Source organism: Macaca thibetana, chromosome 1 (genome assembly GCF_024542745.1).
Source record: "Macaca thibetana thibetana isolate TM-01 chromosome 1, ASM2454274v1, whole genome shotgun sequence".
Classification (NCBI taxonomy): domain Eukaryota; kingdom Metazoa; phylum Chordata; class Mammalia; order Primates; family Cercopithecidae; genus Macaca; species Macaca thibetana.
The window spans coordinates 28,388,808-28,416,251 of NC_065578.1; the positions used below are offsets into that span (position 1 = coordinate 28,388,808).

The following is a 27,444-nucleotide window of genomic DNA, read 5'->3' on the forward strand; positions in this document are numbered from 1 at the left end:
GGTGGCCTGGGAATGTGCCTCTCCCCAAAGCTTTCAGAATAGTGTTGATTAAGGTAGTCTATGACTCAGACTTTGGGACTCACTACTCTAACCTTAGTGTTCCTAACTTATTTTTTTTAAAGGAGAGGAGGTCCCAGTCATATCCACTGTTCATCAATATCCAGCTCTCCTCTCCTACCTGGATACATGGCAGTCTATACTTTCCAGCTTCCCTTGCAGGTAGGCAGACATTATGACTAGTTCTGACCGACTGACAGTGAGTGGACTTGACATGTGAAACTTCTGAGCTGAAGCAGTGAAAAATCCCTGCAGGATCTTCCAGCTTTCCCTTATTCTTTGTTGGAGATAATGGAAGCAGCATGTTGACATGGTTGGGACATAAGATCAAAGCAACCTGGATAACTGGGTTAACACATGGAAGACAGCAGCGTTGGAGAATCACCTGATTTGCAGTGCAGTTTGTGAGAGATAAAGAAATAGAGATAAACTCCTAGCCAGTGAGATTTGGGGCTGTTTGTTACTATAGCATAACACTAGCCTATCCTGATTAATACTGATCTCTCTGAGAATCTGGTGAAAACTATGGATCTTCCCCTTAGGAAAACGTGCGCTTACATATAATCATAAAATTTAGGGTACCTTCAGCTGGGCATGGTGACTCACGCCTGTAATCCCAGCTACTAGAAAGGGTGAGGCAGGAGAATCGCCTGAGCCAGGGAGGCAGAAGTTGCAGTGAGCCAAGATTGCACCATTGCACTCTAGCCTGGGCAACAAGAATGGGACTCCATCTCAAAAAAATAAAATAAAATAAAAATAAAATTTAGGCTACCTTCTTGGGGTTTCTTTTCCTACCTCGGATGTAGGAATTATTATTATTATTAGTTTTTAGATAGGGCCTTACCCTGTCACGCAGGCTGGAGTGCAGTGGCATGATCATGGTTCACTGCAACCTCAACCTCCCAGGGTCAAGCAGTGGCATGATCATGGTTCACTGCAACCTCAACCTCCCAGGGTCAAGCAGTGGCATGATCATGGTTCACTGCAACCTCAACCTCCCAGGGTCAAGCGATCCTACCACCTCAGCTTCCTGAGTAACTGGGGCCACAGGTGCACAACGCTACACCTGGATCATTTTTTAAAAACATTTTTGTAGAGACAGGGTCTCACTATGTTGTCCAGACTGGCCTCAAACTCCTGGACTCAAGCAATCCTCCCACCTTGGCCTCCCAATGTGCTAGAATTACAGGCATGAGCCACTGCACCTGGCCCAGATCTAGGAATTATTGATTCAAGTCACTGCCAATTCACCCTCTGTGACCTGATTTGTAATGATGGTGGTATTCTCCCCCGTCACTGCTCTTTGTCCTTGCTCTCCTTCATCGGTGGCCTTTGGGAGCTCCAGCTCTCTGCTCCTACTCCTTGAGTGTGCGTCCAAACCCATCCAAGTGGCCGGAAGAATGAAGGGCCTCATGTATCAGCACCTACCCTCCTTAGAAGGTATATGGGAATATAATTAGAGTTATATAATTAGGAATTATATATGTATTTGTAATATTAAATTTGATTACATTTCAGGGGTTTCGATCTCCTTGAATCGTACCCTGTCATTCCTAAGTCACGGATTAATAACCCCAACTCTTACCCGAGGCCAGAAAACTCCCAGAGGCTCATGGGACATTTTCCAGGACCTCACCCATGTCTAATGAAGGATTTCCCAGTCAGAAGTGGAGCCCCACCTTTGAACCCCCAGGCCTGGTGGGGTTCCCTTGCCCCACCTCAGTGGCATCTACAGTCAAAGCTTAGGCTTGGCAGACATTGACACTTGTAGTCAGGAACTGCTACCTACTTTCCTGCCTGAGGCTTAGTTTCTGGGACTTCAGCTGTTAGAAAAACACCAAACTTCTGAAGACCCAAGATGCCTTCAGTCTGGGTCTCTGCTTTCACCTGCAAGGGGCTGACTTGGCTTGGCAAAGAGGAGAATCCCCAAGTCACTGAGTTCTGGATTCAAGAGATGGATCAGACACTTGCTAGATATGTGGGTTTGAACAAGTCACTTAACATTTCTAGGCCTCAGTTTCTCCATCCAAGAAATGTGAATATTGTACTAGATCATCACTCCCATGTCCACACATCTTCCACTCTAACTAAACTAGGCAGGTCTCTACTCTGGAGACCATCCCCGCCTCCCCGCCTTTGTGCACTCCAATCCGTCTGCCAAGAGAGCTCCCCCTTTTTCCCGTCTCCATCTCTCACTTTAAAATATTCCCTACATTCAAGACCTGGTTCAAAAGCCATCAAAGTCTCCTGTGACTCAACTAGAAGGACTGAATAGTCTTGTGGCTACCCTTCACTTTCTGCTGTTATCTCTGTATTTCCCAGACTTTCCCAATTAGAGAAAGTCAATGTTTATTGAACACCTACTATATGCCAGTTTTTGTGTAATGTGCATCACCAGGATCCACTTTTGATTTTTCCCAGCAACCTATGAGGTAGACATGACCATCCCAGTTCACAGAGGTGGACGTGCAGGCTTAGGGAGATCAGGTGAGTCATCACAGGTAGGGACCAGTAAGGGACATGTGGACCCAGGACTGTCTGCCTCCCACGTGGAGGGTCCCTAGTGCAGGGGCTGTATCTTGTCCCTGGTGGGTACCCTGTGGGTGCCTGTTGGGGGGCTGTGGGTTGTACCCACCTCCAGCTGCCTATGGCTCAGAAATCAGCAGGTATAACCATGCGGCTCTGGGCGTGGGCTTGATGACCAAATGCTGGGCAGGTCTCTCTCCTTTCAGTGGTTCAAAACTAAGACAAGAGGAGAAGAAACCTGTGCTAGGTGCAGATGCATCCCCCTCCACCTCTGTGTCGCTAAGGGCACGCGGGTGGAATGCAGAGTGCATCTTGACGGCTGGACTTGGGAGAATTAACTTCTCCACTCAGGGCTTACATTTCAGGCTGCTGTGAGCAGAGTCAGGAGGTGGTGGAGTGGAGCAGGGGGTGGGGAGGGGAAGGTGCGAGCTCCCAGCCCTGACGCTCCGGCATCTGTGGCTTCTCCACTGCCTCTCCCCATCGCTCTTTCTCTGTGCTTATTATTCTCTCTCCCGTCTCTTCGGTCTCACTGTGGCCTTTTCCATCTTCCCCGGCTCGTTCCTCCATCCCTCTGCCTGCATCTGTTGTGACATGTTTCTCTCTCCTATCTCCGTCCGCCTCTGCCTGCGGGTGTGTCCTGTGAGCATCCCCCCTCTCTCTGAGATTGTGCCTCTTTCTCATTTATATCCTCTCACAACGGCTCTCTCTTCGTGGATTTGTCTGTAACTGCCTTCGTATATTGGTGTAGTTGATTTTTCTATCTTTATCTCCTGCTGGGCATTTCTCGTTCTGTGGTTTTACTTCCTCGTGTGAATCTGTTTTTTCTCTTCCTTTCCCCCTCTCCTTCCTCTTCCTATGTGTGATCTCATCTCCATGCCCCCACTGAGCACTGTGTGTGTGTCTCTCTTTCCTTCCGTGTGAGTGTGTGTGGAGGGTGCACGTGGTGTCTGTGAGTGCATAAAGGCTTTCTTGATGTCTCTTCTCTGTTACTCAACGAATCGATGGAATCTCTCTCTCTTACTCGCTTGCTCCTCCCACTCCATATTTGCTGCTGGTACCAACATGGAAACCTGGGAGACTCAGACGGGAGGACCTTGAGTTCCAAGGAAGGGGGAACCAGCTTTCGGGCAGGCAGGCAGCTCTCAGCTGGGCATGGGGAAGGAAGGAACATGTTCCAAATTCAAGGGGAGGCCCTGAGTCACCTCATCCGGGGCAGCGGGAAAAACACTGGACTCTGAGCCAGAGAAACAGAGCGGGAGCCTGCTTCTTCCACTTCCTGTGTGACCTCGGGCAAGTCCCTGAACCTGTCTGACCTCAGTTTCTTCATTAGTAAAATGGAGCTGTTGTAAAGATTAAACGAGTTCATTGCTATAGAACTGGAAGGCCAGTGCATGACGCAGGGAGTGCAATGAAGAGATGGATGAGCCAGGATTCGAAAGCTGGCCCCAAGTGGACAAAGGCCCACAGGGGGATGCTGGCTGGAGGAATTGCTGGAGGTCAAGGAAGGAGCCAAGTAGGCGTCCTGGAGGCAGGTGCAGAGAACAGGCTACGGGGACATCGGACAGTGGGTTGGGATCATGGGGGCAGCAGGAGGTTGATGTTGATGCCTCCCTCTTTAGCCCAGACCCCCTTTTCCACACCCCAGGTATTCCCAGTCCCTCTCTCCAGGGAGGGCCACCCCAGGGGCTCCTCAGAGGTAGAAAGCTGGAGACAAGGTCTGTCAGGGTTGGCAGAGTGACCAAGGCCCTGGACTCCAACCTGTAGTTCGGAGGGAATCAGAGCTTGTGCTGTAGATGCCTAGCTGGGGTTGCCTTCCTGCCCCTGCCCAGTGCCTGTGGCTGGGACAGACATACTCACTCACTTAACAATTACTCACTGAGCCCTCATTTGTGCCAAGGGTGGCAACGCAGCAGAGGGTACAGTCTAGTGGGGGAGATAGAGACAATTCAAGCACCGCAAGACATGCAGATGACCACACGTGGTGATGAAGAGTATAGGGTGTGATGAGCACATAGGATCCAGGGTCTGACCTCACCTGGAGGTCAAGGTGGGCTTCCTGAAGGAGGTGATTTGGAGCCAAGAAGCCAAAGTCTGGGAAGGCGCTGACCCCTGCTCGAGTAAATAGGGTGGGGAAGATAATTCTGTTCTAGTTATTTATTGCTGCATAACAAACTACCGTAAGATTCAGTGTCTTAAAACAACCATTTTATTTTGCTCATCATGTTGTGGGCCAGGAATTTGGGAGGGGCTCAGCTGGGCCACTTGGTGTCAGCCAGGAGCAATGTTGGGGCTGGAGGGTCCCTTCCAAGATGACGTCTTCACCATTTGGCATTTTGGTGCTTCTTGGCTCTTTCTTCAGATGGCATCTCCTCCAGAATCTTCTGCGTGCCTTTAGCTTCCTCACCAGATGATAGCATCATGATAGATGGAGCTCTTACATGGAGGCACAGGGCTACAAGAGACTGTAAACTAAAATTAAAATCCCAAGCCCACAATCAACTAAAGGGACCCCCTCTTGGCCCAGGGTACCCTAGAAAAACCTTAAAAACGGAGTCCCGGCCTTGACAGGGTAGGAAGTCCGACGTGCCTAGTTATACTGGCTTCCTTTTACAGCTTAGACATAACAGCTGACCAGTAGAGATCATAAGGCTGACAGAATTGATTATCTGTGGCAAAAAGATACCAAATTATAAACAGGACCTAAGGCCATGCCAGGAAAGGGTTAAATCACACAACCCTACACTTCAAGAATAATCTGTGTTCTAATTACCACAGGTTTTCTTTTTTCCCTATCAGCTAAACAAGCACTGACCTTGAGATAAGCAATGTTAGAGCAGTTACAGCTCACCAACCACCAGACACCGACTAACTGACTCCCAGTTCCACAAGGCATAACTACGGCTTTGATTGGGCAAGAGACTGATTTCGGTAACTTTCTCCTGATAAGAAGACTACCTACCATGGCCAGTTTACAGAGACTGCATATTTAAATGCCTTTGTGACCACCTTCATGAATATTCATAGCTCCTCCCATAAACTGTTGAATATGTATGTTTGGCCAACCTATTCAGCTTACATTTCTGTCTTATCCTGCCCTCCTTTGAAAGGCCTTGTAATGTCTTTGGTAGGAGGCAATGCTTCCTAGCTTGCGAAATGGCCACTTTGCAGGCTGTAATCATTTATAAGAAATAAAGTCTCCTTTCCAATTTATAAATTGTGTGATTTTTTTTTTAATTTAGAGACAGGGTCTTGCTCTGCTGCCCAGCCTGGAGTGCAGTGGCACGATCATGGCTCACTGCAACCTTGAATGCCTGAGCTCAAGGAATCCTCCTACCTCAGCCTCCTGAGTAGCTGGGAGTACAGGCACATACCACCATGCCTGGCTAATTTTAAATTTTTTTGTGGAGATGGGGTCTTGCCATGTTGCCCAGGCTAGTCACCAACTCCTGGCCTCAAGCAATCCTCCCTCACTGGCCTCCCAAAGCACTGGGATTACAAGCATGAGCCATCATGCCCACCTTAATTTGTGTGATTTTAAAGTCCAGTGTAAATTTGAAGTTAAGAAGACTAAGGCAGAAGCTGCCAGACTCCTTGAAGTCTAGACTCAGACCTGGAATAATGTCACCTCTACCATACTCAGTGGGTCAAAGCAGTCACAGGCCAGCTCACATTCAGTGGGAAGGGACCTAGTGCCCACTTCTTGACTGAAGGAATAGCAAAGAATTCCATCTTTAATTCACCATACTCTCAAAGCAGAGGATATACTATGTATGTACACTGAACATTTGAATAGACTGTGGTAAGTGCTATAGACAAGGAAAGTTCAGGGAACTGTTCTGGAAGTCAGGACGAGGAAACAGGGGGAGAACTCTTACCCAGTGAGAATGGAGCAGGGCCAAGAGTAAGGTGGGAAATCAGAGCAGACTTCCTGCAGGAGGAGGCACTCAAGCTAGGTCTGGAAGTTTAGCTGGGACATGGAGATGTGGAGATAAGTGCAAGGATAGTCTCAGCCTAGGAAACAGTCTGAGCAAAGGGTCGACAGAGGTAAACCTCCGCCAGGAATCCTGGGGCCATGGGGGAGCTTGGATTGCCTGGAGCACTGGTCACCCTTCGGAAGGGAAGTTGTGGGAGCCGTGGCTGCAAGGGCAGGTTGTGGTTGATGGAGCAAAGGGGAAGAACCTTGAATTCCAGCCTAAGTCATTTTAGTGAGAGCCCCTGGCAGAGGCTGGGGAAGAAAGTCTTGGAGCTAAGAAAGGTTGGGGTCAGTGGCTAGAAGTGTGCAAGGAGGATAAGAATGGGGAGGGAAACATCTCAGCAGGGGATCTGAGGAGGAGGAGGAGGTCCTTTCGTTAAGCAAGGACAGAGATGAGATGGAAGCCTGAACTAGAGTGGGGGCTACTGAAATGTGGAGGAGTGGCTGAGAATAAGAATACTAACAGCTATCCTTGACTGAGAATTTCGACCGCTCAGGCACTTTATACATGATCATATTTAAGTCTTACCGCCACTCTGTAAGGTAAATATTATTGTCATCTACAATTTGCAGGCATATTGTTAAGGCTCAGAGAGGTAAAGAAACTTGTCCAGGATCACACAGCAAGTGGTAGAGTTGAGATTCCCAAGACTAAGTCTGCTCTTCTCTAGAGCCTATGCTTCTGATCTCCGTTCTGTTAGAGGGAAGAATTGGCTCAGTAATTGTTCATATAGGACTGAAGGTGGGGAGAACAAGACAGAAAAAGGAAGACCTGGAGATGATATCACAATGTCTGCTCTGATTACCAGAAGGGAGGCTGGACACCTCACGAGACTTGAGGACCCATAAGTGGTGACTTTGGGTGGGTGGTTTCCTGGGCTAGGGGTAAGGGGAAGTGTCTAGGGAGTTGGTTTGGATGGGTGGGTTCAAGGGGCATGTGGGCTATAGGTGGGTGTACAGGAGGGAGGAGGCTCCAGAAGGCATCTACAAAGGGAGAGGGTGTGGCAATTGGAAGGAGTGGAATGAACTCAGAGGGCTGGCAGGGATCAGAGAGGGTAAGCAGCTTGCCCAAGGTCGCACAGTGAGTGAGAAGCAGACAGAGGAGGGCTCCTGACTCCATCTTGTGCCTTCTAAAGATATTAAAAGCACAGGCTTTGGACAGAGCTATGTTTAAATCCCAGTTCCATCACTGAGCCTTTGGGCCAGTTGCTCCATGTATTAGTCCATTCTCATGGTGCTATAAAGAACTGCCTGAGATTGGGTAATTTATAAAGGAAAGAGGTTTAATTGACTCACAGTTCCTCATGGCTGAGGAGGCCTCAGGAAACTTACAATCATGGCAGAAGGGGAAGCAAACACGTCCTTCTTCACATGGCGGCAGGAAGGAGAAGTGCTGAACAAAGGGGAAAAGCTCCTTATAAAACCATCAGATCTTGTGAGAACTCACTATCATGAGAACAGCATCAGGGTAACAGCCCCCATGATTCAATTACCTCCAAGCGGGTCCCTCCCATGACACATGGGGATTATGGGAACCACAATTCAAGATGAGATTAGGGTGGGGACGGAGCCAAACCATATCACTCCACCTCTCTGAGTCTCAGTTTCCCATCTGTAATCTTCCTTACCATCATAATCACCATCCATCTCTTCACCACCATCTTCAATCAGTGAGGGGGACAGTCTCTTTCTCCCTGGTGACCCTTACCCACCCCCGTCTCCTCTGAATGACTATTGCACCCACCCCCACCCACTGCCGCCTGGCCTGGCCCTCAGAGCAAGCCACTGTTGATCTGTAAGGAGTTCACAGAGAGAATGTGGCCTGCTGGACCCCGAGCTGCTGTGCCAGGGAGGAGGGCAGAAGCCTTGAGGCCAGTTCGCTCAGAGGGTCATCTCTCAGGGGTCATCCAGATCACCAGGCTAGTCAGGGCTGAGAGGGAAGAGCACTAGAGCTCCTACTGAGTGCCAGGCACCCCATATAAAATATTACATGTATTCCTCATAGCCCTCCATACTGTAGATACTGTGTTTCCATTTCACAGATGAGAAAACTGAGGCTCAGAGAGGTAAAGAACTTGCCCAAGCCTACAGCATGTCAGCGGCAGGGCTGGATCTGAGCACAGTATTGCCAGGCTTACTGTCTGGCATCATTCCCAGCAGGCATTGCGAAATGGGTATCTAGGTCTCTGCAATGCCCCTGCTGGGCTCTGGGTCTCTGGGCTGTCTCCCAGACCACTACCCATTACAGGAACCCCTTTAGGGGACTGAGAGACTCTGGATCTGATACCAGAGACTGTGAGTGTTTCCTCTCTTAGAAAATTACCCCTTGAAAGTGGGGATTATCTGGCTTCTCTGAGGACTCCCACAAGATCCCAGTGGAGCTGAGACCCACCAAGCAGAGGACTCTGTCCTCTCAGCCTTCCTTCTGTGACGGTCACCTCTGGTCATTCATCACGGTTATTTATGCAGGGAGGGTGGGTGGCTGAGAGAGTGGGCTGTCGATGGGGCTGGTGGCTGGGTTCCAATTGGGTCTCACTGTTTGCCACCCATGGGGCCTAGGGCTAGTCACTCTGCACCTCTGACCTGCTCACCTGCAAAGTGGGGGCATCATGTCCCTGCCTTGTTGGGGATGTGGGGAGATTCAGTGGGATAATAGCGTTGTAAACGGCTTTGCTCATCACCCGCACGTGACAAATGCCTGCTCATGGGATTACCAACTGTCTAATGCACCAAATGCCTTCCAACCTTGTATAGAGAAGAAGCCCCTCCCAGGCTCCCCATGGACACTCAGAGAAAGGAAACCCCTCACAGTAGTGACGGGGCAAGCTCAGTGGGAAAGTGGGGCACCGTATCCCCTGGGCCCTGTCTGCTGCTAGTCACTGGGGTGGGGCCTTCAGGGTCTCAGGTTTATCCTCAGCACAGCCCTGTGACATGGGTGTCACCAGCCCTGTCTTATAGATCAGGAATCAAAGGCTCAGGGAGGATCATACAGCAGGGAGGGATTCATTTGTCACCCAAGGGCTTCTTCCACTGACGACATTCTCAGGGCTGCCAGGGAACCAAGAGGTGGAGATAAGTATCTGGTCTGCCATTGGTGGGGCACTTACAGTGCTGAATACTCTGCTACACCCATCCCGTGGTTACTGACCTCTCACAAGCAGCTGATGACAGGTGCTGTTATCACCCCATTTTACAGATGTGGACACTGAGGCTCAAGAGCTTACGTGGCATTCCTAGGGCATGGCCGCTCAGTGTGGGAACCAAGACTTGAACTGTGCATCTGACAGCAGAGTCCACCCTCCTACCCAGCCCTCTAGGCCCCCAGCTACTGTCCCTCTGATCCCTGGAGTCCATGGCCTGGTGGGGGAGCAGCCAGTGCGTACTGTGGCAGGACTTAAACCTGGGTCTGTTTGACCCAGACCTGAGCCCTTAGCCCCAGTGATCCTTGTCTTCAGGAAGCGAGCCCTGGGCAGAGCTGGGCAGCCCCAGAGCCCGAGCCCAAGGCCAAGGCCTATCCTTGGACTGGACTATCCAGTCACTACAGTCCAGTCTCCCTGGCCACCATTCCAGTGGAGTCCTGAACACAGGCTAAGCTCGGGCTGGAGTCCTGTATGAGCGAGGAAAAGCCTCCAAGTCCCCAGTAGAGCGAATGATCCACTCCCTACAGGATTGCTGTGGGAATGACAGGAGATGAAACGTGAGGGCGCCTCCCTCAGCTCACCTGTCAGGTGGATTAATGAGCCGTGTCCTGTAGGACTGTAGTGAGGACCAGATTGGATGCTACACATGGGGGAACCCAGCACAGGGCCTGGAACTCCTACAGGGCTCAAAATAGGTCCCTTTGTACTCCTGCCTTGGCCTGGCCCCCCAGCCCTGGCCTGGACTCCTGAGTCCCTTGCAGCCTTTTCTCTACTTTGCTCCTGGCTCCGAGGTCCCTTGGGTCTCACATCTGCCTGTGAACACCAAGGTCATGTAGAGCGCTGGCCTCCTGGGCTGTCCAGGATGCAGAGGAAATCCACGTGGGGTACAGAGCTGCAGGGTCACGTGGGAAGGATGGTCTCCAGGGCCCTGCATAGTCTGATTTCACATGTCCCTCCACCCCATCCCTGCCCAGCTTCAGGCTGCTCCCTCCCATTTTCAGTTCCCAGGATGTGGAGGAGTCTCTGTCCAACTTCAGACCCTAAGACATTCCTTGCTGCTTCTGCCCTTCACGTCTCCCTACCCCTTGGGCCTTCTCTGGTCTCCCCCCGCTATTTGCACCCCCCATCATAGCACTTAAACATTTTGCGTGATCGCGGGTTTATTCATGGTCTCCCCCACCCTGCTGGGGGCATTTTGCAGGTGGAGACTGTGGCTTGTTCACAGCTGTACCCACAGAAGGCAGCCCAGGGCCTGGCATTCAGTCAGATGAATGAATGAATGAATGAATGAATGAATGGATGGATGGATGCGTGAATGGATGGAAGAATGAAAAAAACTACGATGTTGCCTTCAAGTAAACATTTCATGAATGAGTAAGTGACAAGCATCATTCGTTCAAATATTTAAAGAGTTGCCTTAGGGCAAAGGGAGAAAGGACAAAGTGATCCTGTGTAGCCCCTGGAATTGTATTTAGGACAGAATAAATGTCACAGGGGCAGACTTCAGCTGAAGGCTAAGGAAAGGCTTTCTGACAGGGCTCTCTCAATATGGTGGGTGACTTGCGGGGAGTCAGCTCCCCATCACAGGAGGTATGTAAGCAGAGGCCTGGCAGTGAGGTCTGGTGTCAGTGTCCTAAGAGGTATTTCAGTACTGCACTTGGCAATCTGGAGTCCTGGCATCAGGGGGTTGTGTGGCCCACTTCTGGGATGACGTGGAACATTTGTTGAGTGTCCTTGTTCCCCCGGCCTTTGATGGGGACAGGACACAGAAGGAGAACATCTTACTGGGGATTATAAAGGGCTGGAGGGACTTCATATCTCCATTTGCCTGGCAAGCACCAGACATCTGGTCTCCCAAGACTGCGGACAGCGTAGGGCTGGGACAGAGGCTGTTGCAGGCTTTGGGGTGGGAGGAGAAGGAGGAAGGGGGTACGGAGTGGCCTAGAGGAAGGAGGCAGCTTGGGTGCAGGAGCTGAGCCTGTCCTGGGTCATAGAAGTCCTGGGTACAAGCCCTGGCAACTCTGGCATCACACTGGCTTGTGCCTTTGGGCTCATCACTTCCCTTTCCTGAGTGTGAGCTCCCCTGTCTGTCAAAGGTGAGGCAGACCCCGTGCTCCCCAGCAGTCAGAAGTACCTATTGATGCTGTGTGTCCTTGGGCAGGTCACTTAATCTCTCTGAGCCTTTGCTTTGCTTCCACATCTAGAAAGTAGAGATAACAGCAGCCACCCCCTCAATCCACAAGGTCATTCTGGAAACCAAGACATATCTGTGAATGGAATGTCCCTTTCTTCTTCTCCCTCCCCCTTCCCCTCTCCCTTCCTCCCTTCCTCCCTTCCTCCTTCCCTTCTTCCCTTCCCTCCCCATTCCTCCCTTCCCTCCTCCCCTCCTTCTCCCTTCCTCTCTTCCTTCCTCAATCTTTGTTGTGCACCTACTATGTGCTTTGAAAAGCCTGAACTGAGGCCGAGCGCTGTAACTCACACCTGTAATCCCAGCACTTTGGGAGGACGGGGCAGGTGGATCATCTGAGGTCAGGAGTTCGAGACCAGCCTGGCCAATATGGTGAAACCCCATTTCTACTAAAAATTGGCTGAGCGTGGTGGTGTGCGTCTGTAGTCCCAGCTACTCGGGAGGCTGAGACAGGAGAATCGCTTGAACCTGGGAGACAGAGGTTGCAGTGAGCTGAGATTGTACCACTGCACTCCAGCCTGGGTGACAGAGCCAGATTCCGCCTCAAAAAAAAAAAAAAAAAAAAAAGCCTGAACTGTTATTTCCACCCATCGACTGTGTGTGTTTGTATATATTGAGGTGACTCCACTTCACCTCTCTGTGCAGTACGTCCCTCTCGCTCTGTGACCTGCGGGACGGGGATGGAGACTCCTGCTTCAAGTGCAGACACGGCCTCCTGGGAGCCACGTGCTTGGAGCTGTTCAGGGACCGCAGGCCCAGCTCTCATTAAATTCTTCACTCCAACCTGTACTGCAGGAGGCCTCAGGAAAGGCAGGTTTCATGAATGAAACATCAAAATGTTTACCAAGCAGTAAATACCTGACAACAGTCCTGGTTTCCTGGACGAGGCGACAGAGGTGCCCGGTGGACCTGGTTCCTCTGGGTGCTCCCTTGGGACCCTCTGGGCACAGCCTCATGGCTGGTGCCACCCCCTATCCCTGAGCATGGGGACCCGTGGGAACCCTGTATTGAGCACCCCTGTGCGGGGACTCACCGAGCATGGGACAGGGCTGTGGTCACCCCAGGTACAGAGGAGCCGCCAGGTCACAGGGGCCAAGCCACAGCCCAGGGCCCTAGCAAAAAGGCAGTAGGTCCAGGAGGGGGTCCAGGCAGGCTGGCTTGGAGCCCACCACAGACCTCAGCTCTGCTGATGGACGAGGGTCAGGGAAGTTTCCAGGTGGACAGAGGCAGGAAGGCTAAACTGCCCTCTCAGTCTGGGCACCGAGCAGACCCTTGACATCCCTCATCTCTAGCCTCCCACTTTCCCTGTGAGACGGACATCATGCTGTTCCCCAGCCAAGGAAACCAAGGTTCTGAGGTCACCCAAGGCCACATGGAAGTGGGAGAGGACAAGGACAGGAGGAAGGGTGGCCAGGCCAGGCCAATCTCTTGTGTGTGTTTCTCTGTCGCTCTCTTTCTGCACCCACCTGTTCTCTCTCTCTCTTTCTCTCTCTCTCTCTCTCTCTCTCTCTCTCTCTCTGCTCTCTCTCTCTCTCTCTCTCTCTCTCTCTCTCTCTCTCTCTCTCTTTCTCTCTCTCTCACACACACACACACACAAACACACACACACAATCTTCCCCACTGGCTTCTGGCCCCTCTCCTAGCCCCTTCCCACTCCCTGGACGCCTGGCCCTTCTCTGGGCAGCAACCCAGGGGCTGGCCGGGCTCCAGGCGTCTCTTTTGCTCTGGCCCAGACACAGAAGCTGAGCAGGAGCCCCTGAGTGTGGGGAGCAGGGGCAGAGCCAGAACTCAGCGGGAGCGTCCTGGCCTGGACCTGAACCTGCGAGGGAAGGTTTGATTTTCAAAGCTAAGGCATGCTGCATGTTTTACTTTAAGTGTTTTCTTGTTCCTTCTCACTGGCTGGTACCTCCCTCCCTCCCAGGTCACGAAAAGACATTCCATCAAAAGCAAAGAGGTGATTGCACAGTTTTAAGTGTCAAAGCTCTATCAACGTGATCACGTTGAATTCTCTGAGGCCAGTAAGGTCAGGTCATTGCTCCCATTTACAACCAAGAAAACCGAGGCTGAGGTGGGAAGCGAATTGCTGGAGGCCACAAGTTCATTCCATTACTAAGTCACCCAGCCCTCTGTGCTGACCTCCAGCCCTTCCTCTTCCCCACTGTCCCATGACAGCTCTGAAATCAGCTCTGGTTTTTTTTTTTTTTTTGTCTTTAAGACAATAATAATCTGTGAAGTAAGTTGGGAAGGTCCTTAGGGGACCAGACAGACACAAGAAAGAAGCTGGTCCTTGCCAGTAGGTCACCTCCTGAATGTGGTGCTGGCCAGTACTGGGCTGAGTGACTCTCTGAGGGGCAAGATGAGGTGTTGATATGTGACTTCCCTGGGCTCAGCCAGAGCTGTCTCCAGCCTCCAGGAGGGTGACCAGACTCCAGAACTTTTTCTTACCCAGAAAGCCCTGGTGCTCCCTTCACTGAGAGCATTCAGTCTCCGTGACTTTCTTCTCAGGGTCATGGGGCCTTCAGGCTGCTCTGGGTCCAGCCCCATCTGATGTAATTCTGCCTGCACACCCGGGGGTGAGCCCAACCCCCGCCTCTCCTTTCTGGGCAGTACTGGGGACTCCTGGAGGCTGGGCTGAGTGTGCTTCACTCTCTGTAGGGAAAGTATCCCTGGGAGGCTCTGGGGACCTCAGCGAAGGGGCTGATGGGGGCCAGTCCTCGCCCTCCTATGGAGCCAACATCGCTTTGAGCTTGCCTCTGGGGTCTTGTGGGACAAAGTCCAGGAAATTGGAGCTAGTAAGGCCGGTCTCATGGGTCATGATCAGGATTCAAGAGCCAGAGTGTCTAGTCCTGTCCAACCTTGGCTATTATTAGCCCTCTGACCTTCTTTGTGCCTCAATTTCTGCCTCTGTAGAATGGGGATAATCATTGCTTTCTGGTAGGCGTGTTGTGAGCAGTAAATGGATGAATGCGTGTGATTTCCTGAAGGCAGTGCCCAGTGCCTCGATAGTCAGCGTTCAGTGAGTCGCAGCATTGTTGTTATTGTTCTTATTTGGCACCACGTTTCCAGGCACAGTTTGCAGGATGACAGCTCGGGGAAGTAGCTAGAGCTTCTGATTTTCATGTTTAATGCGTCTAAGTTTAGGGCTTGGAGCAGGAGAGGACATCGCCATCTGGAGGCAGAGACTCAGTTCTCTGCATCCAACTGAGATGCCCTGAAATGCTTCCATTGGCAACTGGGGAGCAGGAATGAAGACAGGGCCAGATGGGGCCCCCAGGGATAAGGAAATGAGGTGGAGGGGCATAGACGGGCAGCAGCAGAGGCAGCCGGCCAGAGAGGCTCCCTTCAGCCCCCACATCTTCCTCCCATTGAGTGAGTCGACCTGGGCAGGCCCCAGAAACTGGAACATTGAAAAGAACATTAGTGTCCAGCATGTCCCCCATTTTACAGATGAGGCCCTGAGAGTGGAAGACCCTTGCCCAAGGTTATGCAGCAAATCATTGTCCAGTCTGGGCTGAGGCCCCAGGTTTCCTGACTCCCTGTCCAGTGCCCTTTCTCCTTAGAGAGTCCGGAGAGATGAAACTGAGAGAGGCAGGGCTGACCTCCAGGGCTCCTTAACCTAGGGGTCTCTAAGAGGGGCAAGGCTGATCTCTGGGGCTACTTAGGAGCCATCAACCCAGGGTTCTCTGGGTGGAGCTTGTGACCTGGACCTCATTATCAGGGTGGGTGAATCACTCCTGTCAGTCAGATGAGGATGCTGAGGCCGAGAGAGGGCCAGACTGGCTCAGGTGGCTTGGCATGTAAGCAACAGGCAGAGTCTTAGGTCAAGAGCTCTTATCTCCAAGCACAGCTAGCATCCCTGAGCTGATCCCTTTCATTTAAAATCTCACCTAGAGCTTTGGAGACAAAGCCGATTTTATTACAGCTTTCGTGTCTTGCACAATCCATGCCCACACACCTGTCGTCTTGTAATTATTCTTGTACTTCTCTCTGTCTCGGGGGCCTCGAGACTCCTCCAGGCTTGTGCAGCCTGTCCTCCCACTGCCAGGCTCCCAGGGCTAACCCTCAGTGTGGCATAAAGTGCTGCATTATTTATTTCCTAATAAAAAGACATCTTGGGTGACCCAATGGGAGATTAAAACGGATTTACTATGAGATGATTGACCATAAAACTGCAGGTTAAATCAACATGAGATGAGGTGGGGGAGAGGGAGACAGAAAGTAAAGGACAGGAGCTGCTGGTGACATTAGTCAAGGGGTTTCACATTCGCACAGGTGACCAGGATTACTGTTGCCTTCAGGCTTCCTCCCGGAGAAGGCTGCGGGGGTGGCCTGGACCCAGTTCTCCCACTGTGTGACTCCAGGCGCGTCCCTTCTACTCTCGGAACCTCAGCTTCCCTGTTTATTGAATACAGAGACCGAAGTAGGGGCTTCTGGCTTGGTATAAGTGGAAAAAGCATGGTCTTTGACGCCAGATAGCCTGGGGCTTGGGTTCCAGCTTGCTGGGTCCTGGGAGTGGCGTTAGGCAGACCACTTCTCGAAAGTTCCCTTTTCTTTCCCTGGAGATGGCAGTAATAATGGTGATGAAGTGATGATGATGATGATGATGATGATGATGATTCTAGTAATAATAATAATAGTGATAGCATAGCTAACATTCATCGAGAGCTTAACTACACTTTAATACACTTAGAAAAACATCACGTGTTCTTAGTCTTTCACATACATAGACTCATATAGCCCTCATAACCACCCTGTGGGTTCTATTGTTATTTCCATCTTGTAGAGGAGGTGGATTTCCCCACAAGGTACGGTAGCACCCCAGAGAGCAGATTGTTGGCAAGCCTGTTTGGCACCACAGTGGGTTTCCCGCTTGCCAACCTCAGCTTGTGGAATCTCAGAAACTTCCTTACCATTCAGTGGCTACAGCCACACCCTCTCCAGTGAGGTCTGAATCATAGCACGGGAGTGGGAGTTCTTTCAAATTTGTTTATCCCTTGAGTACTCTGCCTCAACTCCACATATTGGCTATGTCTGCCTAGCATTCTCTATACTCGTTAGTAGTTAATTGCATCATTAGGCAATCATTCTTCTCTCTCTCTCTTTTGTTTTTTTTTTTAGAGGGGCGTGTCATTCTGTTGCCCAGGCTGGACTGCAGTGGTGCGATCATGGCTCACTGCAGCTTTGAACTCCTGGGCTTGGCAATTCTCCCACCTCAGCCTCCCGAGTAGCTGGGATTACAAGCTTGAGCCACTGCTCCCAGCTCTAGGCAATAATTCTTTATATGAAGCTTTTCCTGATAAAAGTACTGTGTGATCCTGCCTTCTGACTAGATCCCAACTGACACAGAATTGGTACTAAGACTGGTGCTGGGATATAGACTAGCAAAGATGGTATTTATAATTTTTAACTAAACTTTAAAATGATAAAAAATCATTCTTAGCTCATGAGCCATGCAAGAATAAGCTGTGGGTTAGATTAGTTTGCCAGCCCCTGGCTTGGAGAGACTGTCTGATACAGTTTGGATCTGTGTCCTCACCAAATCTCATGTCAAATTGTAATCTCCCGTGTTGGAGGTGGGGGCCTGGTGGGAGGTGATTGGATCATGGGGTCAAAGTTTTCATGAGTGGGCTAGCACCATCCCTTAGGTGCTGTTCTTGTGACAGTGAATGAGTGAGTTATCATGAGATCTGGTTGTTTGAAAGTATGTATCACCTCTCCCCTCTCTCTTCCTTCTGGAGGGTTTAATGGTCTGAAGTATGTTGAGATATCTCCTTCTGGAAGAAAGACAAACCCTTGCACCTTACATTACCTATCATGAAAAAGAGGCACAATGCTTCCTAGGCCTTTTGAATCTTGGAGGCTACATATACCACATTCGAATGTGCAACTTTGATCCAACAACAGGGTCAATCGCCAATTCTAAGTGGAAACCATAGGAAGAGAAGTCTCCGTAGCAATTCTAGGCTGCAGTGCAAACTGTTTTACCCCTTTGGCCTTATGAGATAACAGTTCCAACAACTCTCAAAGCATCTGTGGCCAAAAAGGATGCTGTTTGGAGCCTCTGGCCAGCACCAGTTGGAGAATCAAACTGCAGATTTCCAGGATTTTGTAGCAAATCTATGCCCAGTGCCTGAGGTGGTCTCCCCTGACTCTCTGCTGTGTGGCATTACCCTGCAGGTGTAGGTGCAAAGGGCAGGGCCAGGGTGCTTGTGCTGCTGGGACAGGGCAGCCTACTGGTTAGGAGTACTGAGTTTCAGATGGCTGGTGGAGAGTTCGAATTCCAACTCTGTCACTCACTAGCTGTGTGTCCTTATACAAGTTACTTTACCTCTCTGTGCCATGTTTTTCCATCTGTAGAGTAGGGGCTAGGAGCTTCACATTATAGGGCTATTGCAAAGATTGTCCTTGTAGAGCCACACTTTAAGCAGGCTTTGTTCTAGGTGCTCTGTTTAATCAACTCAATATTCCTCAAGGGACATTATGAAGGAGGCACTATTATTATTCTCAATTTTAGATAGGCACACCGGGCACAGAGCTGTTAGGTAACTCCCCCTGGATCCAAAGGTGTGAGTGGAGGAGTTGGTCTTAAAACCCAGTCCAGATAGATCCAGAATCTTTGATCTCAAATACTGGGCTATAAAATACCCATAGGATACTTCGTATGGGGCCTGGACCACCCTAAGCCAGTTTCTTCAAGAATAGTCTGCCAGAATTACCTAGGTTGACAAGGGTATGTTTTGTTTAAAATACAAATTCCCTGGCCCCCCTGCATACTAAGTCAGAATCTCTGGGAGGAGCCTGGGAGCCTGCGTTTTGATCCCCCTCACCCCATGGCGGGTGATTTTTCAGCAAACTAAAGACGGAGAACCAAGGACCAAGAGTGCAATGAAATAGATTATGTTTTCGTCTCATGCATTTCCGGCTAAAAAGCTGAAGCTCTGGGCTCTGGAATAAGCCCTGCTGCAAACAAGCTGCAGTACTGACTTAGATGGGTTACTCGCATTGCCTTGTCTCAGGTTTCCCATCCGTTCTGTGTGGATCTTGGTCCCCACTCCGCCCACCTTGCAGGAGGTGATGACGGATGAATGGAGAGTTTGAGTCCCAGCTTTGTTACTCACTAGCTATGTGTCTTTTTTTTTTTTTTTTTTTTGAGATGGAGTCTCCCTCTGTTGCCCAGGCTGGAGTGCAGTGGCACGATCTCGGCTCATTGCAAGCTCCGCCTCCCGGGTTCATGCCATTCTCCTGCCTCATCCTCCAGAGTAGCTGGGACTACAGGCGCCCACCACCAAGCCCAGCTAATTTTTTGTATTTTTTAGTAGAGATGGGGTTTCACCGTGTTAGCCAGGATGGTCTCGATCTCGTGACCTCATGATCTGCCTGCCTCGGCCTCCCAAAGTGCTGGGATTACAGGCGTGAGCCACTGCACCCGGCCTACTCACTAGCTACGTGTCTTTATGCAGTCACTTTACTTCTCTGTGACACATCCTCATCCGAAGAGTGGGGCTAAGAGCTCTACATTGTAGGGCTGTTGCAAAGCTTGTCATTACAAAGCCACATTTTGTGCAGGTGTTATTGTCAGATGTCCTTGGGTAACAGGGCAGGCACCGGAGTCACTCTGACTGGAGGCTGGAGGCCAGTGCTGCTGTAGCTGATGCCACTGACCATGTCATGTGCCCTCTGAGCCTCAGTTTCCTCGTCCATAAGATGCATATCATAATCCCTACCCTACAATGGTTAGGATGAGATTTAATAAGGCAGCAGATATGAGAATGCAAGGGAACACAAATCCCTGTCCCTCCATAAAATATAATTTATTATGTATTTTATCTGTTCTAGTTTCCAAAACCTCCAGGGACGTCCAACACCCACAGGTAACTCTCATTCCGGAGTTTTGCTGATGCTAAGATTGAATCGGAAAGGGATCTTTCTCTCTCCCTTTTCCCAACTCAATGAGAGCAGGATGAGGAGCTGAAATAACCACCCAGGCGCTGCTGGGATAGAAACCACAGCTGAACAGAAACAGCAGCCTTAGATTTTATTAAGGTTGAGTGGTGTCTGATGAGCTGCAATTAGCCTCATTTTTCACATGTGTGCTGCAATAACCTAAAGGCATAAATTCTGTCCCTCCCCCCTACTTCACCCCTCCCAAGCCTGACCCTGGCCCGAGGCCCTGAGGACCAGCAAGTCAGACGATCTGCCTCCTCCCACATTTTCTGCTCGCTGGGTCGTGGAGGAGGGAGGGACAGAGTTCAGTAGAAGTGCCAGGACTCCAGCTCTGCTCTCTGGGTTTGTTACAAGAGAGATAACCGAGGGTCATCCCAAAGGTTCATCCCAAACTGCCTCAGTTTCCCCAAGGTTGTCTTTGGAAGGGCAAAGAGGGAACAGCTTAGAGATGCGTCGACTGGAAAGGCAGTCTAGGCTTACTGACTGACCAGCTGTCCTCAGAGATGTCCCCATCCCAGCCCTGCCTCCTTTGGCACCTGGATTCATTGGCACAGCCAGAAGGTACCCTTCCTGTACCTCTCCCTCACATAAGCCGGGAGGAGCCTTGGTCAGCTGATTCTGGGCTCTTCGCCTGCGAAGGCCGAGTCTGAGTGGTCACCTGGAGAGGAGGTGGGGGCAGGCTTTGGAGCAGGGCCCCTGAGATCTAACCCTGGGCTGCGCCAGGATTCCAGCACAGGTGAGCCTGGGGGAAGCCAGAGCTCTTGTCTTGAAGCTATGTTTTACCTTCCTCAATGATTTTATTTAAGAAGGCTTGTGGGGGCAGAACGATGAAGGTTATTGGGGTGTTCTGAGCCTTATATCAGGCCTTGGGGTCCACTGGTTGGCATCCTGACTCTACCATGTCCCAGCTGCGTAGCCTTAGTTCTGTACCTTCACCTGTCTGATACTTGACTTCTTCTGTCAAATGGGACTGCCAGTGCCCACTGCACAAGGTTGGGGTAGATGCAATGAGATATCTGCCAAGGGTCCGGTAGAGAGCCAGGCCCATGGTGGTCACCGGAGGGTGGCCACCATCACCGGTCGCAGTCGTCATGGCCTGTGGCTGCAGCCACTCCTGGACCGCACCCAGAGTTCTCTGGACAGAAAAAGTGGAGTTTATGTGCAAAGTTTATGTGCAAAGGGGCTGACAGAGAGGCTGTGAAGATGCAGGTAACGTCTGCCTTTCTGGAAAATTCCTGACCTGGGTAACAATCTCAATACTGACCAGTCCTGACATCCCCACGGTGAGGAAGGTGTACCACACCTGTCTGCAGTTACCTGGCTGGGGTGGGGCTGGGGCGGTCGGTCAGGGGAAGAGCCTGGGACTCAGTGGAGGAAAACATGAACCACAGAGCAGCCTTTTAACTCGTGCTGTTTGCTTTGAGATGATTCTGAAAGTAACGCATAAAGAGGAAAGTATCAGTTGCCCGAAATCCCACTCCTTAGAGATGACCATTGTTTATATTATGGCCACTGTGAATATATTTGAAGTTTTATTCTATGCCTATGACTATAAATCAAGTTCCTGTTTGTTATCTCAGCAGGTGAAAATGGCTCTGTAGGTTTTCATCAAATTTGGAGGCTTCATTTGGATGATCTGACTCGAAAGCAGTGAGGACTCCTCAAAATTCACTGGTGTGGGGCACGGGGCACCACAAAAAATTAACAGCCACCAAGAAGTACAACTGAAACCAGGGACCAGAGAAGCCTGTGAGGCTGGTCTCGACCTGCCATCCATATCAGATGCAATGGATGGAGAGAAGAGATGGAAAGATGGAAGCTTCACCTGCCACCTGTCACGTGAGTCACAGAGGCAGGTGCATTGACTTATGATCAAGCGTTTCCTGCCCAGGCAACTCCATGCAAATAGGCAGCAGCAGGGAGATATTTATCCAGGCACAGTTGATGAAGCTCCTGAGCAATGCAGAGGCAGCCACCTGCTGCCAATGTGTGTGCGTGAGTGTGTACATGCCCATGTAAGTACGATTTTTAACTGGGGTCATCCTGCACATACAACTTTAAGTCCTTTACCCCTTCTCCTTTTGTCATAAGTGTTTGCCCCACATTATTCAATGTGGGCAGGAATTGAGGCTTGCCTCCTAGGCACTGGCCACATGTAGGAGGTTGGGAACCTGGTGTCTACTGAGTGCGGCGTCGTCATCAACGACAGTGAGCACATGTCACATGCACCTGTCTGAGACCAGGCCCTGTCTCAGATGCTTTACGTAGGTGTATTAGCCTCGCTCCTATTCTACAGCTGAGGAAACTCAGGCCCAGGGTTTTAAATAGCTTCCCTAGGGCCACACAGCCAGGGAGTAGCAGAGCCAGGATCTGAAGCCAGCTGTCTGGCTGCAGCGCTCCCTATAGACTGCACACCTGCTGCACGTTGGAACCTTTTGATAAACAGCATCCTCTTAGTCTTTACAGACTTACCGCAAAGTAGATGGCAGGTGAAAAACATAAAAATCTTAACATGTCCAGTATTATTATTTTTGTGTGCAAATCAAGAGGGAATAGGGAAAGAGTATGTCATAAGAACCCGGGGAAGCAGGTGCTAGGGCTATTATGACCAACTCAGCATGCTGGCTCCTCTGGGTCCAGCTCTCTGTGGCTTCCTCCTGTGAGCCTGAAGCTGGAATTGTCCTTTAAAACCCAACCTGGTGGTTGGGAGGAGAAATCCGCACAGCCTTTGCAGGGTGATTTGACCTCATGCATTAAAAACCTTAAAAACACCTGCACTCTGTGGCCAGAAACTCGTCCCCCTTGATAGGTTTATTCCATGGGAACAAATTAAGAAGGGCACAAATTAGAGCCGGGCGTGGTGGCTAGCACCTGTAATCCCAACACTTTGGGAGGCCAAAGCGGGCAGATCACGAGGTCAGGAGATCGAGACCATCCTGGCTAACACGTCTCTACTGAAAAAAAAAAAATACAAAAAATTAGCCGGGCGAGGTGGCGGGTGCCTGTAGTCCCAGCTACTTGGGAGGCTGAGGGCGGAGAATGGCATGAATCCTGGAGGTGGAGGTTGCAGTGAGTCAAGATTGTGCCACTGCATTCCAGCCTGGGTGACACAGCGAGACTCCATCTCAAAAAAAAAAAAAAAAAAAAAAAAAGGCACAAATTAAGGTGGTCACGCATGGATTTCCTCCCGGTGTGCTTTATAAACACTTAACAGTTTAGACAACAAAGGCCCAACAGAGGGGACCATGAACACCTGAGGGCAGAGCTGACCCCTGCCCCACTCTCTGTTCTGCCCTTGCCTAGTGGAGGGTCCAGCACACAGCAGGTCTTCAATTGGAATTGCAGGAGAAGAAACAATGAGATATGTAAATCTATATATTGTGATGTGGGAAAGACAGGGTTCAAAACAATATATATATAGCATGGTTCCTTTTTTTTTGTTAATAAAGGAGATAATAGGTATATTGATATGCACAGAAAAAAGCTGCCAAGATATGGCCCCAAATGTGGGTATAACAGTAGCCATCTCTAGACGGTGGTGAGAGAATTTTACTTTCTTTATTCTGTTCTGTAGGGACAAGATTTTTACCACTTATAATCAATATTTCTTGGATATTCTAAGCATGTTCATTCATTTAATCCTCATAACCCTTTAACATAGGTGCTATTATCGTGTCATTTTACAGAGAAGCAAACTGTGGGCTAAAGAATGCGTGACAGTAATTGGTGGTGCCAGGAGTTGAACCCAGGCAGTAGTCCCTGAGCTGCTCCATTTCCGGGTGCACAAGCTGGGGAGGCAGGTCCTGAGTATTCATCCCTTCCTCCAGGACCCCTCTGACAGCATTGAAAGTTTTGTCAAGTGGGTGTGGCTGGTGTAACGAGAATGGTAACAGTGGAAGATTTCCATTTTCAGAAAATACCAGGAGAGAGCGAGCCCTGGAGCCCGGTGGGTGGGCTCTGTGCCAGGGGCAGCTTTGGAGAGTCAGGCAGTGGAGACTTGCTTCCCAGCTCAGCCCCAAAGGCTGCTGCCCTCACCACGCCTGTGGAACTGTTGGCTGTTGCTACGTTAGGGGAGATTCTATCCTCTAGACGCTCTTCTTCATCAGAACCTCCTTCATCAGTTCCCTTTACCAACTGCTGCCTCCAGCGCTCACCTAGGCTTACCTGTGGCCAATACCTGGCATGGCAGCTCTTACCTTGGAGGTTCCAGGCCCAGCATCTCCCAGGAGGACTGGCTGTGCCTTAGGGCTGTAGAGAAGGCACCACTGTGGAGGGAATTGTGGGCAGCCCGCGCATCTGTGGGGACCAGTGTGGTGCTCTGCACCCCATTCGTCAAAGGGTAGACTGAGCATTAAGGACAGGGTCACCCATTCGAGCCTGTGAGTGACAGAGCTGGGTTCTCTACACGTGTCCCCTGGCCACAGTGAAACAACCATAGGAGGTTCTGAGCAGCCAGCTGGGCTCTCCTTGGGCAAATTTCCCTGCAAATGCACTCCTCGGGAGAGCTGCTTCGTCCTGGGCCTGCCACGCTCACTACCATTGTTGTGCTGGGCACAGGTTCTCATAAATTCTCCCAGGAATCTTTGGAGGTGAGGACCATGACCTCCATTGACAGAGGAGGAAACTGAGGCTCAAAGAGAGGCAGTGAGTCCTCCAAGAAGGCACAGCAAGTAGAAAGGGAGCCAGGATTTGACCCTGGGCCTGCTGGATCACAGGGACTGTGTCCTCCCTTGAGCCCTGGCTGGGATGTACTGGGCAGGTGGTCCAGCTGGCATTAGTCATTTGCAGGACAAATAGGGGTGGGGAGAGGAGGGAACTCACATCATCTGAGCACCCACCAGGTCTTCGCTCAGCTGTCACCTCCTCAGGGAAGCCCTGGCGACCTTGTCTATAACGCCATGCCTTGGTATCACTCTTTTGCTCAGCCCTTTCTTGTGTGCCTTCATAGCACACACGTCCCCATGTCATAGCCCCTGGCACTGCATGGCTTAGACATCGCCTGTCTGCCTCTACTCTGAGATCCAGGAGGCTCATTTTGCTCAGGGTTGTGTCCCCAGGTTCGTGTCCCCAGGGTCTGAAACCATGCCTGGCTCAGAATAGATGCTCAATGAATTTGAATGAATAAAGAACCAGAAACATTCCTTGCCATTTCTCCTTGGATCCTCTCATCAACCCTGCCATGTAATCCCCATGTTACAGATGAGGAAGGAGAGACCAGGGAAGTAACCTGACTTGCCCAAGGCTACCATTTGCATTGTGTGCTGGAGCCAGGATTCAAACTCCCAAACCAGGGCTCCTTCCCCTCCATCTGGAAATCAGGACTACCACGTGAGGGGATACCCTGGGCAGGAGGGCAGAATGAAGTATCTGGGGCTGGCAGGACTCCTGAGAGCCCAGTCGTGGGCAGAAGCAGGAACTCCAGAGCCGCTTCCCAGACTGCTTAGAAGTCCCTCCTGCCCTAGTGTTTTCAAAATAGAAGGTCCCTTGGCAGCACTGTTCAAAGGGGATGGAGGAGTTCAAAGCAAACAGATCCTGGACTGCAGAGTCCAGAGCTCTGTTTGCAAAGACACTGCACGCCTTGGGGACTCAGTCAGAGGGAGGGAGTGATCAGCACAGCCAGGGGCCGAGTCAGCCTGCCAAGCAGGGCCAGGCTGAGCTGACAGGAGGGATCAGACTCCTGCAGGGCGGGGATGGAGTTAGGGTTGGAGGACACGGAGGCTGTGGGTGCAGAATGAACAGTAGGGCTGATCTGATGTGGAGCTGGGTTTATCCCCATTCTGCCACCCACTGGGTTTGTGTTGCTGGGTAGGTTGCTTCGTATCTCTAAGCCTCAGTTTCTCTATCTGTAAAATGGGGAATCTTCCTGAGGCTGTCATAAGATGTCAGGGCGTGTAGGAGTCGCTCAGTAAATCTGAGTTCCCCTCCCCTCCAGCAGAGGAGAAGTAGGAGGTACGTTCTGTTCAGTTCAAAACAGTACAAGCAGACGTTGGAGGATATGGCTTTGTACGGGTGCACAGGAAGCCAGATGAGTCCTCTTGGACTCAATTTACAGATGGGGAAATTGAGGCTGGCATAATGACTTGCCCAATGGCACAGGGACAGGGACGCAGGGCAGGATGAGAGGCTAGGCCTCCTGACCTCCTATCCAGGCTCATCCATTCTTCAGAGGCAAGAAAGGCGGAGGGAGCAAAACAACCTACTGTGTGGCCTGGGGTTTCCCTTGCCCTTTCTGAGCCTCAGTTTCCTCATAAGTACCATGGTGGGTACACAAGGGTTTCCCGAAGGCCTGGCTGGCCTGGACAGTCTGAAAGTCTGAAGAGGGTGATGTGCTCAGTGCCCTTGGCCCACTCTCATGCCCAGACCAGTGCCAGGTGAGGGAGATGTCAGGACGGGGAGGAGGTTGGGAGAAGGCTAGAGCCTGAGTCTCCTGTGCAGGTTGATGGCAGCCCTTCACCCCATGTCCTGGCACAGGGCAGGTTGAAGACTCCACAGGGGAGCTAACACGGGCTAACACGGCCCCATCTGTGACGTGGCCTGGCCCCAGACCCTGCTCTCCAGCCTCTTTCTTAGTCTGGGCATTACTTAGACCTAGTACCTCCCTGAATCCCCTAGCACCATCAGCTATGCAGCTGTTCTCAGCTTGGTCACACACTCCGCTTCCCCTCCCTTGGGTGCATTCCTTTGACACTCATTCTCTTCCACCCGATTGTATTCCTGGTCCTTAAACCACCTACTTGGCTGTCCCCTCTCACCTGGAGCTGCAAACCCCTTCTACCACTGACCCTCAGTGGCAGTGAGGAAGGTGACGCCCACTCCCTGAGCGCCGGCCCCGGCCAGAAGAGGACCTCACATTTCTGGTAGGTGATGATGATGATGGTGACCACCAGTCAATGGTCATTCATTCAGTAACTATTTATTGAGCACCTACTATGTGCCAGGCACCCTTTTAGGTGCTAGGGATGCACCAGAGGACAAATAATCACAACAAAGTCCTCACTGACCTGGAGTTTACATTCCTCTGTGTGTGCGTTTACATAGACAACACACAATAAACAAATAAATTAAACTGCATGTTTGAAGGGAGTAAGAGAAAGATAAGGAGGATTGGAGGAGCTGGAGGAGCCACTGCAGCTTTAAGAGAGGTGGCTGGGAGGGGCCATACCTAGGGGCTTTTGAGGGAAGACAGGACGGGGCAGAGGGAGTGCTTTCCACGTGCAGTGGTTGTTCACTGCCACGTGCTGATCGCCGCTGGGTGGTTCGTGCATCTTTGTGCTGGGAATTTTACATACCTGAATTCAGGCTGCCATCACCTCTCATCTCAGGGATGCAGACGCTCCTGTCAGTCCTCTCCACGCCCTGTGCTGCTCCCCGCCAACCCATTATCCCCACAGCAGCCAGAGTGAAGATTTGACATGAATCTAATCATGTCACTCTACCGACTAAAGCCGTCCCGTGATTCTCCATTACCCTCAGAACAAAGTCCGAAGTCCTGACAGCTTACTCCTCAGACGCCTCCATTAGCTAGCCCAGACTTGGCCAGGCTCACTGGTCTTCAAAGTACTGAGCTCAGCCTCCTCCAGGAAGTCCTCCTGTCTTCTCCCATCCTTTTGGACTAT

The 27,444-nt window shown here is 50.9% G+C and overlaps 1 long non-coding RNA gene across 1 annotated transcript; it reads right to left on the minus strand.

The window, feature by feature from the left end:
* Positions 1–15,802: 15,802 nt before the first annotated feature.
* Positions 15,803–27,267, minus strand: LOC126958510 (uncharacterized). The gene is made up of 3 exons (XR_007727206.1): positions 27,118–27,267; positions 21,146–21,258; positions 15,803–16,502 (listed from the first exon to the last, which is right to left on the minus strand). It is a non-coding gene; the product is annotated as an uncharacterized LOC126958510 (long non-coding RNA).
* Positions 27,268–27,444: the final 177 nt, after the last annotated feature.